This window comes from Castor canadensis, chromosome X (assembly GCF_047511655.1).
Source record: "Castor canadensis chromosome X, mCasCan1.hap1v2, whole genome shotgun sequence".
Lineage (NCBI taxonomy): Eukaryota > Metazoa > Chordata > Mammalia > Rodentia > Castoridae > Castor > Castor canadensis.
In genome coordinates, this window is record NC_133405.1 from 98158755 (window position 1) to 98167297 (window position 8543).

Sequence of the window (8543 nt, forward strand, 5' to 3'; positions counted from 1 at the left end):
TGAAGTCTAGATGGTCTCACCTACAGTTGCTCTAGCTGGTCCCATTCATCTTTCAGCAATTGTCACTCAGGCCAAGGGAGATCACATCCCCCAGTGGCTCAACAAAAAGCTTGTGATTGACAGAAGGGAGGCTGTGCACATTTGAGGCTTGTGACTGGTGAAACTAGAAACTCTGCACAAGCATGAAATGCTCCCTCTTCCGCCTATATATGCAGGCTGTTTTTCACTCTTCTTGAGTCAGTCTGGGAGGCTCCTGTTCACTTCTTCCCCAGGTGTTGGAACACTAGGTCCCAAAACAGGCCAGAGGGCCTTGTATGGCCTACTTTTATGGCTTCCAGCCCAGGCACCTGGTGTCAGCAGCTAGAAGGCAGCTGGAGAATGACTCCCAGGTTGTAAGTCCCCAGGAACTCCTGGGGCTATAAGCTCTTGGCTCACTCAGCAGCTAGGAGGCAGCTGAAAAGTTGCAGAGTGACTGGAAGCAGAGACTGCAGAAACAATGGACTGTGGAAGGCAAGAGCGTGCAAAAAGCCAAAGAGCCAAGCACAACAACTGCAGAGCCAGGTTGCTGGAAGAGTTCCAGAGAGCAGCAGAGGGTTAAGAGCTAAGGACCTGGCACCCAAAGCTTGCAGCCATAGCACTAGCTGCTGGAGGTTGGGCCATTGGCACTCAGAGTCTAGAACAATAAGCCTCTGACTCTGAGGATTTGGAGTCATAAGTCTGATTCTCAGGGCCTACAAATATAAGCCTCTGGGTTTGAAAGACCATCCCATAAGACTCTGGATTCCAGGACTGCCAACTCTAGGAGAAGTGCTCCTTACCTATTCGTGACTTCCATCTGAACAGAGCCAAAGGCCCTCAGCCAGCTGTTTGTGACAGATGCAGTAGACTTTATTGATTTGTGACAAAGGAGGGTTTCCTGTGTCCCTCCCCTTCTTCAAGGGGTCTGTTATGGAAATTATAAAGAGCAGAGATTCTCCCATGTTGGAGAATTGAGTAGGGACAGGGACTCACCATCAGCTGAGGACCTCTCTCTCCCTTTCCTATTCTGGGTGGGGCTGGTGATCCAGGAGCTCTCACTCCTTGGAGGCCATATGTGTTACTGGAAAGCTGGTTCCCATGGCCTCAGTGCCAATTCACAAATAATGAGAGTGGGGCTTTGAGGAAAAGGAAATAAGGTTTATTGTGTGTCAGACGAAGAAGAGGACAGGGAGAGTCAACCTCTCAAAGTTCTGTCATCCTGCTTCTGAGAGAGTGTCTGCTTTTTAATGGGGAGTTCAGGGGCTCAGTTCCAGTATGTGACAAAACTCATGTCCTACAATAGTGCTAGCATGGGTTCTCCCAGTAAGGCACCACATTTCTGAAGCTGTATGTGTTGGCTGACAGGTTAACTGGTAGCCAGAGAGAGGTAAAGGGGAGAAGACTGCCTGGTTTAATTGGAGAGTAGAGTGTTAACCTTGGTCTCTCCAGCATGGAAAGCAAGAGAAGGGGCTGGAATGTCAGTTTGAATAGCATAACAAAGTAAACTGGCCAGCATGCAAGCTGGCTGCACCAAAAGTTTTCCTTTTTTTTTTTTTTAAGTCCTGGTTACATTTTCCCTACTGTCAATTTGTTCCTTCCATTTCTATGGAAAATGGATGTCACAATCATCTAACTGTTCCCTGCTTTTAGTTAATTCTTGGGCCCAAACAAGGAGTCAGTACACCTCATCACTGCCCCCACCCCCTCCCTTACCACCCACTCCGCCCCCTCCCTCTCCCCCCCACCCCCTCAATACCCAGCAGAAACTATTTTGCCCTTATCTCTAATTTTGTTGAAGAGAGAGTATAAGCAATAATAGGAAGGAACAAGGGTTTTTGCTAGTTGAGGTAAGGATAGCTATACAGGGAGTTGACTCACATTAATTTCCTGTGCATGTGTGTTACCTTCTAGGTTAATTCTTTTTGATCTAATCTTTTCTCTAGTTCCTGGTCCCCTTTTCCTATTGGCCTCAGTTGCTTTTAAGGTAACTGCTTTAGTTTCTCTGCATTGAGGGCAACAACCACTCTGGAAAAAAATTTGGAGGCTACTTAAAAAGCTAGATATCGATCTACCATTTGATCCAGCAATACCACTCTTGGGGATATACCCAAAAGACTGTGACACGGGTTACTCCAGAGGCACCTGCACACCCATGTTTATTGCAGCACTATTCACAATAGCCAAGTTATGGAAACAGCCAAGATGCCCCACTACTGACGAATGGATCAAGAAAATGTGGTATCTATACACAATGGAATTTTATGCAGCCATGAAGAACAAAATGTTATCATTCACTGGTAAATGGATGGAATTGGAGAACATTATTCTGAGTGAGGTTAGCCTGACCCAAAAGACCAAAAATCGTATGTTCTCCCTCATATGTGGACATTAGATCAAGGGCAAACACAACAATGGGATTGGACTTTGAGCACATGATAAAAGCGAGAGCACACAAGGGAGGGGTGAGGATAGGTAAGACACATAAAAAATTAGCTAGCATTTGTTGCCCTTAACGCAGAGAAACTAAAGCAGTTACCTTAAAAGCAACTGAGGCCAACAGGAGAAAGGGACCAGGAACTAGAGAAAAGGTGAGATCAAAAAGAATTAACCTAGAAGGTAACACACACGCACAGGAAATTAATGTGAGTCAACTCCCTGTATAGCTATCCTTATCTCAACTAGCAAAAACCCTTGTTCCTTCCTATTATTGTTTATACTCTCTCTTCAACAAAATTAGAAATAAGGGCAAAATAGTTTATGCTGGGTATTGAGGGGGTTGGGGGGAGAGGGAGGGGGCAGAGTGGGTGGTAAGGGAGGGGGTGGGGGCAGGGGGGTGAAATGACCCAAGCCTTGTATGCACATATGAATAATAAAATTTTTTTTAAAAAAGCACCTGTTATATAAGGACCATAAGTTCACCACTCTATAGCTGAGGCCAAATTCATTGTCGTATCAGGAAATGAGCTTGACATAGTAGTGATTGAAGGTAAAGCCAGTCCCAGATCAAAGATGGATTAGTGGGTGTCACTGTTAAAGTCACAGAAGATACCTGGTCCTCAGTGTAACCCAAGATGCCCTTTAGGGGGTCCTCTGATGCTTGCTGCATCACCTTCTTGATGTCTTCATATTTGGTGATTTTTTCCAGGCAGCAGTTCAAATCCATGACTGATACATGAAGGGTTGGCACATAAAAGACTATTTGGATCAGGGATGACCTTGCCCATACCCTTGGCAGCACCCATGCATACAGTGATGATGTTCTGGGCAATCCCATGCCATTATGCTATAGTTTCTCAGAGGGGCCACACGAGCTGTGGTCATGAGTCTCTCTATGATGCCAAAGTTGTCCCAGCCATGGTGGGGAGGGTGCCAAGAGTTTGTGGCACAGGAGGCATTGCTGATAATCTTGAGGAAGTTATCAGACTTCTTATGGTTCAACTCCATCACAAACATGGGGGCATCAGAAGGCGCAGAGACAGTAATGTTTTTGGCTCCGCCCTTCAAGTGAACCCCAGCCTTCTCCATGGGAGTGAAGACACCAGTGGACTCTTTCCATTGATGACAAACTTCCCATTCTCACCCTTGACTGTGCCATTGAACTTGCCATGGATGGACTCATACTGGAGCATGTAGACCATGAAAGGAACTTTGAGGGCACAATTATTCACTTTGTTCCAGTTAAATGCAGCCCTGATGACCACGTGTTCAATATAGCCACTTCTATTTTGTTTTGACTTTTACCAGACATAACACATCCCTTGGGGTTGTAGGCCACCTGCATCTGATGCACCTCACAGAGCTCCACCATCCCCTTGGTGGGTCTGTCCTCTGCTATCACAGAAGGGGTGGTGTCAGGGGATGTTGGAGGAGGAGGGCAGCAGCTCACTTTTCTTGCTTTGGGCAGACAAAAGTAGTGACTGCCAGAGGACAGAAAGGGATTTGCCCTGCTTGCCCTTCCCCCACCTAACAACACCAGGAACATCTTTTGATCCTTGTATGTCAGGACCATCCCAGGCCCTGCAGGTTCCTTAGAGAAGAACACATTCTTTGAGAGTTAGAAAGGTCCCTTGTGACAGTAGGATTGCCAGACTTTTTCCCCCTCTTTCTGTCTCCCACAGATAAAATGCAGAGTCAATATAGAGCCACGTACAAAGAACATACAATTCTTACTGGATCTCACCTATCAAGGATAACCACTATTATTCTTTGCAGTGCTGGCTTTTTGAACTCAGGGCCTCACACTTGCTAAGCTAGTACTTACCACTCGATCCATATCCACAACCCCTTTGCTTTAGTTTGTTTTTCAGATAGGGTCTTCTTGTACTTTTGCCCAGGCAGGCCTTGAGTCTTGATCCTCCTTCCTCTGCCTCCCAAGTAGCTGGGATTACAGATGTACACCACCATATCTGGCCTAAGAACAACCACTTTTAGTATCTATGCAGGAGCTGCTCCTAAGACTCAGCACATAGATGTGGGTGAAATAAATAGCTCTGCAATCAGCATAACTCTGTGCTCTAATCTCAGTCTTCTCTTTCTCCTCAGGTAAAGTGCTTTCACTGGTTCTTACTGGTTTCCTGACATCTCTTGGAAAGGTTACCTTCTTGGCCACTGTCTCCCTGACTTGCTGCTTGTCTGTTGATGGCAGCTATGTTCTCTATATAGGATCAAGTTTCTCCGGGATGCTTTGAAGGAGTTAGAGGGGAAGTAAAGTCCTTTCTGTATGAGAGCTTGGAATCTGAAATGGAAAAGAAACCCATTTTTCAAAGGACTCTAGCTCCCAGGTGCCCTCATCCTCAGGCAACAGTGCAGAGCAAGCTGTCTGACCAGAGTAGGGACCTTCCACGCCCTTGTTTGTATTATTGTGGTGATTATAGATTGCACTTTCATCTTTCGGCACAAGCAATAGCAGCTCCTTACAAATAATCACTAAAAACTGGCCAGTCCCACTGTCTTATTTAAATCTCAGCATAAGGTCACCTAATTCTTGGTACAATAACATCTGGTATTATGGTATTGTCACTAGGACCACTGAGGTGTCACAAGAGCATCCCCTCCTTCCCTCTCCTCCCTTATTATAGCTGAGGGTGACAATTTGCCAGGGTCAGAGGTGACAACCAAGGGTGATGACAGGCAATTGTGTCCAGTCTGAAGTGGATTCAGTGTCAGGGTCGCCAAGGCCAAGGTGAGCTCTGTGCAGACTACCCAGAATCCCTGTGGAAAAATCATGGGAAACACTGCCTGAGCCAGCAGTGAGCACAATGCATGGGCTGGATGCCATGCTGTGCTGAGTTGGGTGGAGTGATGTCCTGAGTGGGGAGGGGGACTCATGTTTACTTGTTGACTACTGGTGTGTGCTTGGAGGGAGGTCGAGGGTGGTTGTGGCAGTGGGGAGCGCTCTGCTCTTCCAGCCTGATCTTCTTCAGGCCAGGATTTGCCCGCCCTTGTGAGTCTGTGGATGGGCCAAATCTAGGAGGGTTACTGCTTGCAACAATCCCCACCCCCCACAGTTGGGAGGAAATCTCAAAAGTCAGCCTTGAAAATAGGGAGCCCTAGAGGGTGCAGCTGGGGTATATAGGAGGTGTCTATGTTGAGCCCCAACAGCTTGGGCACCTATCACCACCACTTTAAAAGGGAGGAGGAAGTAAATTTTGGAGTTTATAAGAAACTCCCAATAATCAATATTCCTCAATTCATAATGCATTGAGCATCTTTTCCTTGCAAGCTCCCTTTCAGGAGTTATGCTAAAGGTATATTCACCCAGGCAGGCTGCAGTGTGTATACAATAAGTGCAACAGTGAACTTGAAGAGTCTGTGTGTTTAATGATACATTTGCTCGTATGAATTGCAATAAAATTAGACAGTGGGATTTTTGAAGCTATTGAAAGAATTATATAAATTAACAAATATTGATATAGAATGTTAGTTAATGTTAAACACTCAAAAAAAGTCATAGAACATGGTGTGGTGGGGCAGGCCTGTAATCCCAGCACTTGGGTGGAAGCAGGAGGGTTGCTAGTTGGAGGCCAGCCTGTCTCAAAAAACAAAATAAACAAAAATATAGAACACTGCAGTACAATCCTACATTTGTTTTAAACAGATGTGTGTGTGTGTTGATTATTCATGGTCTTTTGTAATATGAAATTGGGATGAACTTGCATTGTGCTGCACTTTTGAAGGGGCGGTATTGGGGTTTGAATTCAGGGCCTTGCACTTGCTGGCAGGTACCTACCACTCAAGCCATGCCCCCAGCCCTCTATCACACGTTTCTGATACTTTCTTCAGATTTATTTTAAAAATTGGATTGTAAAACCAAAGTAGGGACTTTAAAGATTTTTTTTTCCTGTTTCTTTTTTTTTTTCTTTTATTATTCATATGTGCATACAAGGCTTGGTTCATTTCTCCCCCCTGCCCCCACCCCCTCCCTTACCACCCACTCCACCCCCTCCCGCTCCCCCTGGACTTTAAAGATTTTAATATGTTTTGCTATATGACTAAGATATGAGAAACCATTTTGTGTACAAGTTCAATTTGCGTACAAGAAACTCCATTTTGGGGAATGGCTCAAGTGGTAGAGCACCTTCATAGCAAGTATGAGGCTCTAAGTTCAATCCTTATACTGCCAAAAAAATTTTAAAATCTCCATTTTCTTCCATCCTTTCAATTCTTGAGGATAACATTATTTTTCTGCTATTTCGATGGGTAGGAAAAATACCACACTAGTATTTAAATTTGCATTTTTAATAAATAATAAGGTTGAGGCAGGCTAGAAGTAGGAAAAGTTTGGGGCACATGTAGGTGCCTGGGGATGGGCCAGACCACCCTCACCTGGCTGGGAACCGCCCATGCCCCTCCCTGCTGGTTCATTATTGGGTCGGAACCTCCTGGGCCTGCCCTCCCGTGGGGTAGTGTAGATTTTAAAGGCACCTGAAAAAAAAGCACGCTCTGTCTGCCTGTGGACTCCATCTGCGCTCACAGTGCCCTCTGCTTCTTCTTCCCTTTCCTCACCTGGCAGAACAGGTAACTCCCCTTTTCTCAATAAAGCTCACCCCTTTTCTCACCCCATCCACGTGCTCTGCTTGGAGTTTTCCATCTGGAGCACAAAACCCAGGACTTTCTGATCACAGACTGCACCCCATAACATTTGTGGTGAGCCAGCCAAGAGAAACTGACCAGTGAGATCCCAATATGATGTCCCAATTTATTTTAATCCATCTTTCTGTCCTCTGGTACCATGCCTCACCACCTGATGCTTCAGAACAAAACGCCACTTAAGGCTTGGGTGGTAGAGGACTCTCACACTGGGGCATGGGCCTGATACTCAGGGCTCGTTTGGAGCCCCGGCATAGATGGACCACACCCTGATTGGCAGGGTGCAACATTCCCAGCAAGAGTCACAAGCTCCTGCGAGCACCCCAAGGCGCAGGGTTCATGTCCGGGTTCTCTGGTCCTGCCCCGGGGGATGGACCATATTAAATGCTAGCTGCCCCTTCCCCAACCCTACCTTCCCTAACCCTTAATCACTTCCCCCGTCCTCTCCTTGCCTGCACTGTGGGAGACCCTACTCCAAGGTCTCGAACCCGCCACGTGGCCTGGGACAATTGGAAACACTCCCCTCTCCCCCCATCTTTCTAATCTTCTCTTCCTTTCTTTCTTCCCTAACCAGGTGGATTTAAAACAACAAATGGGAGGCACACCTCTGTCAGCCCATCCAGCGACGGGTTTTTTTGTTGTTGTTTTGTTTTTTTAAGAAAAAAAGAAAGCCTGCTCTGAGAAAGCATGGCTGCTTAAAAACACATTGGACGGGGGAGCCCCGCGGACAGGGAGCAAATAAACTGCTACCTGTGGGGTGAGAGGCTTGTGTGCCCCTTGCAGTCGCCCCCCCCAGAGGAGGAGGGGACATAAAACTACAGGTTTTACACCTGCCAGGAAATGGAATAGCGGTAAAGGGAACAGAGCCTTGCTGCCCCAACCCAAGCGCAGTGTTCTGGCCACCGCTGGCACCTAGGGACAGGTGTGCACACATGGCTTCCTGGGACACCCCTTGGGGCAGGAACACGCAGCATGGCACAGCTGTGTGGCTTCCTGGCTGGCCACTTGTGGAATCCATGTCTTCGGTTCACTACGATGCGCATGCACGGTTACTCAGTTGGCCACTCGAGGTAATCACACCAGCGGTTCAGGAGGTCCACGCCCACGCGGCTTTCTAGATGGCTGGTCCAGACAGTCCCACGGACAGCCACTCATGCGTTTTTCTTGATCCGCCCCCAGAGGCCATGCCTCCGGAGACCCAGAAGTCCCTCCTCGGAGGGCCATGCCTCTGGAGGGCTGGAGCAGGCTGCCACCGGCTCAGGACCCCCAAAACGCCTACCACTGCTGGCGTGGAACACCGCCCCCCATGTCCAGCACCATTCGGCAGGGCTTCGGGGCCTGCGGCCACGGGGTGCAATCCCCCCTTGGGCCCCGCTCCCCTTCTCAGCGTGGCTGGAAGTCTCGCCTAGCCAGCCATGGAGCACAGCGGTAAGACA

At 47.5% G+C, this 8543-nt stretch overlaps 1 pseudogene; it reads right to left on the reverse strand.

Moving 5' to 3' along the window:
- Window positions 1-431: 431 nt before the first annotated feature.
- Window positions 432-3656, reverse strand: LOC141419488 (glyceraldehyde-3-phosphate dehydrogenase-like; annotated as a pseudogene).
- Between the last annotated feature and the right edge of the window lie 4887 nt (window positions 3657-8543).